This window comes from Ananas comosus, linkage group 4 (genome assembly GCF_001540865.1).
Source record: "Ananas comosus cultivar F153 linkage group 4, ASM154086v1, whole genome shotgun sequence".
NCBI classification, from domain to species: Eukaryota; Viridiplantae; Streptophyta; class Magnoliopsida; order Poales; family Bromeliaceae; genus Ananas; species Ananas comosus.
Genome location: NC_033624.1, coordinates 3,138,329 through 3,143,370, shown reverse-complemented (window position 1 = coordinate 3,143,370; position 5,042 = coordinate 3,138,329). Strand labels below are relative to the sequence as shown.

At 31.5% G+C, this 5,042-nt stretch overlaps 1 long non-coding RNA gene across 1 annotated transcript; it reads left to right on the top strand.

Moving 5' to 3' along the window:
- On the top strand, positions 411-2,456 carry LOC109708490. Its single transcript, XR_002215760.1, has 2 exons — positions 411-491; positions 1,304-2,456. It is a non-coding gene; the product is annotated as an uncharacterized LOC109708490 (long non-coding RNA).

Genomic DNA, 5,042 nt, shown 5'->3' with positions numbered 1-5,042 from the left:
TTGGTCTCCCCGCAGCTCTACCATCGATTGTAATACTGTACAAGTTTTTAAACTGTGTGTAATAAATGGGTATGTCAATATATAATCTTTGAAAGAGAATGGTGGATGCTTAATTCCTTACGATATTCTAAATAAAGACAAAAAAAAAAAAAACTTTTTATAGAATTTTGGGTCATATCCGGGTTCTCGTACTTGTGTTTCGGGGATTTGTCTTGTCTAATCATCGAGAGTTGGCGGGTTGATCCCAATAAATATTGGGCCAGGCCGGTACAACATTCATTCTAGACAACACGACGAACCGATCTGTGGCCCATTTATGATTGTTTTCCACTTGTAATTTGTACCTCATGCGGCCCATGTAGGCCCATCTTCTTTTATCTTTCCTCTGGTCAAAACAAACCCTGGATCTACAAATACAGAAACAGGTACGGAGCGCCCCCGCTCTCTATTAGGAGCGAGAAGCTTTGAGAGAGGCACCGATGAGGGCGAAGGTGAGACCAATATCTCCCCTTCTTTTTTCCCTCTTTTCTTCTTTTCCTTTCAATTCGATCAATCTATCTCTCAATCCAATCCGAATCGTATTTTTCTTTTCTTTTTTTTTCCGAATTAAATCGTGTTCGATTTGCGACTTGCTTGTAAGCTCGTGGATTCGCTCTTCCATCCGCAGTTTCTGGTGATTCTTTTCGCATAATTAATTAACCTCGCTGTTGTTATATGTTGGAGTATCGTGGTTTGCTCGAAGAAATTCGTTGTTCTTCTCTGATGCATCATGTTATTATAGGGTTTACTGGAAATATCTCGAATTTTTCAGAAAATATTAAAAATATGTGGAATTAAAGCAACGCTCTCGCGATGCTCGGGTTGCGCTTATGTCGGAACACAAATTTGCTTAAAAGATGTTACTTTTTCCAATTCTGTAGAATTTTTTTTAATAATAAACTGGTTTTAAAAACAAACGGATTTTTATTGAGCAATACTATTCATACTCTCCAAAAATACTGTATATCATACATCGATTCTTACTCATCTAAACGGTGAGATTTTTTTTACTTATTACCTGTTGTGACAGATAAAAAAAAATACCTATTAAATGAATGAGGATAAATCATCCACCCATAAATGGGGTGTTGGGTTGCTTTTTGCCATTTTAACTTCACCAGCTATGCTTGATGCATTCGTGTAATTGGGCACGGAATTTTCATCCGTCATTAATACACGTCCTCTTTTCAATACAACCATATATTTATCAGATTCTTTTAAATAATATTTATCAAATGAATACATGCTAATTTGCTTGCTCAAGGACTCACCCTTACTCGAAAATGGTGTAAGAGGATTATGGCAAGAGATGATCCACGTGGATGATGAAAGCAGTCGTGGCAAAAAAGGAAAAAAAAAAAAAAAAGAAACCATGCGGTGGGCAATTTGAGTAGAAAGAAAAAACGTGATCTTCAGAGAAAAAGCTCAAGCCCAATACAGGTTTTCTCCTCACTCTCCTTGTCCCCTCTCCCTCCTCCTTTTTCTGTCCTATTTTTTGACTTCTGACTTTTTATGTTTTTTTTCGTTGTCCTTTTTTTCTTAAACCTGGAGGGCCTAGCTGCCTTTTTAATCCATAACACTTGAATTTTTTTTTTGGATGCAAGACTATCTTGTTCCGTATATTTTTTTAATTTATTTAAAAAATTTGTATATTTGATAAAAAAAAATATGATCTAATATTAAGAATAAAATATTAGAATTGAGTTCTTATACATTTAAAAGTACTAAGTACTAAGTGATTGATGCAGATTCGAAGGATTAAAATAATAGTGGTCTCCTAAAATTAAGTAGAATGGTGGGTGGAATAACATAATCTAAGAAATGAAATTGGTCAAAATGATAGATTTAACGGTGAAAACTTACAACCACCAAGTACTTATTGTTTTTACAAGCATCATAGTCGGACTCGAAATATTATATTCGGCTTTTTAATTTTTTTTTTCAAAATAAAATATATTATTTTGCAAATGAAAAATGCTATACTATCAAATTATGGATAGCAAAAATTTTTGCAGAAACAAAAATCAAACTTTTTAATTACGATCATACTAAAAAACTCTCGTACCAAATAAGTTATTTAGACATCCAAACAAGACCTCAATTAACGAAGCGAACAACCCACTCTCATTTTCTCAAAAATGATTATTTGCTAAATGCAATGGAGGGCAGATGAGCAGATCATGCATGGAAAATTTTCAATTCAGATAGTTATTTCCAAACCGTTCAAAGTTTAGGTTAGTTCTACGCAATTTTATACAAGTTGTTACAAATCAACCCATCAGGTGAAGGCATTTGGGAATTTGGATAATGACTTGAGAATTGTCTGTGCCCTGTGTATTAAAAGGGCCTGTTTGGATGCTCTGAAATTTTGTAGTGTTGGGATTTTTCTATTGTTTGTAGAAGAAAAAAATTATTTATATCATATTGTTTGGAATTTGGACCTTTTTTTTTTTGGGTATCTGTAAACAACAAAATATCAAACGATACTGTAAATTTGCTGTTAAAAAAGTTCTCACACTTACGTATCTTTGTATATGCTTCTCGGTGTAGTGTTGGGATGCACCGGCCGTATACCGTATTACACTAAGGGTGCGTTTGGTTCGCATTATGAAAAATTATTAGAAATAAAAGATATCCGAAAATCTTATTCCTATTCATCCTATTATTAAAAATATAGAATTCCTGTGTTTGGTTGGCACGGTAATATTAATTAGCCATGTTATTTAATATTACAAAAAATATACAATTAATTAATTTATTTATTTAATTAATTTTAGATAATGTTACCAAAAGTTTCAACATCTTTTTAGAAAAAAGGGAGAGAGAGTATAAGTTAGAGAGAGAGAACATAATTAAAAAAATAGAAAGAAAAATATAGTCGAAATTAGAGGGAGTGAGAGAGTTGAAATTTTAGAAAGAGAGAGAAAAAAAAGTTGAATTTTAGAAAGAAAAATAAGTTTAGAGAGAAATATAAGGTTAGAGTGTAAAGAAAAATAATATCAATTAGCCGGCGGGTAGGAAGAAAGAAAGAGATTTGACATATTATGATTATTCCAATCCATTAATATGAGGATACCCACCCTCCCTTAAGGAAATGAGATTAGTACTTTGGTGAATCTTATTCCCAAGTGAATCCAATATTACCAACTAGATTATTTAGTGCGTTTAGTCAAACACCGTCATATTTTTTTATTCCCATTGAATTAATAGAAATCTTTAAAAGATAGCGCGAACCAAACGCACCCTAATTACTACACACAACAAGATGAAACTCTGTAAGGATTTGAATCTTATACCATTAGTTCGGAGGTGAATGATTATGAATTTAATTGTACATGATTAGATATTAAGATAAAAAATATACAAATCGAAGTTCGCAAGGAAGAGTAGAAAAGAAGTTAATTGTGAAAGGGCTTGAAATTTAATTACTATATATGTGGTTTAACGTATGTATAGTATAAAAATAAAGATGTTTTAATGATTTCGAGTGCCCGAGTTTTAAGGAGCGCCAACAATTTATCCATGGTCTTTTGTTGTGTGATTAATGTGAGAACTGTTGGATGGGTGTTATATACGGAGATTTATTTGCTTGATGTTTATGAAGGGGCTTATTTGGCCGATTTGAGCTTCTGCAGGACTGCAGTTTGAATAGACTTATGTACAAGTGAGCTAACGACCTTTTATTAAACGTTCCTTGCCTTTTGCTGTAGCTGCAGAATACTAGCTGTATAAGAAGAATCATGCTAAGCTACTAACTCATGGCTATATTGACGGATTGCGAATCTCAACTGAGTCAGGGTGGTTTAAATTATTCCATTCATCATCGCTTAGATAAGATTCGTTTGAGTTCGAATTTTGCAGGCTCTTAATTGAACCTAACTTCCTCGCCTTTGTTTCCTAATTCCGCATATATGGCTTGCGGTCAAAATTGGCTTCCCTTTGAGAGGAAGCAGTGAATATAGGTAACTAAAATAAATTTCTTTTGTAATCATGTTTTAAGCCTGCAAGGGAAACACTCATTGGGCAAGTGATCAGACCCACTGAATGAACAAAAATATTTTTTATCCGTTTAAGGCATCACAACCTATATGTACAATATATTCCAAATAAGAGTTATTTACATGGATTGTCCAAAATGCCTCTTATTTAGTTAAATAAAGATTAAACTAGTTAAATCAACGAAATAATAATTTTACTTTCAGGGTGAAATAAAAATTTTACTTTTAGGATGTATTTGGTTCGAATTATTTTGCCATGATCACAGGCAATGCTGATGGTTTATCATCTGTAATACGGTTAGTAATGTAACATTACAAATGATGTAAAATTTTTTCGAAAATATTACGGAGTGGGTGGGTAGATATTTTATATTACTAAGGGCGGATAATCTTGCATATTACTTAAAATTATAATTTTACCCCTCTAAAAGAAAACCTTTTTCAATATGTTATTTTTATCTCTTTCTTATCTCTTTCGCTCTCTTTCTCTCCCTCTCTTCCTCCATTTATATTCGTACGAATTCTTATAAATAAGTTTCTAAATTAAATTTTATTTATTTTTTGATCGTATGAGTATGTAATATGATCTTTTATATTTTGTTCTTATGGATTGAGATTAGTTTTTGGCTTTATAATTTTTTTTTATATATGGTCTTTTTATTTATATTGTTTATTAATAGAATTAATTCTAAATTATATTAAATTATTGTTTAGTAAAAAAATATTAAATATGGCACAAGAGGAATTTTGCAATAAGCTAATAATAAATTTTATAAACTGAGTCAAATATAGTAATTCAATATTGAAATTCAGCATTATATTACTGTATTCAACCAAATATGGTAATACAATATCTGATTTAAAATTTTCAGATATCTAGTTATATCGAAATAATCTGTAATGCTCGAATCCAATTTGCTCTTAACTATTTCTTAAAGGCAAAATATTAATACAATTAGGATTTATTCTTTTATTTTATAACTTATAGCATAATTTTTTTTTATT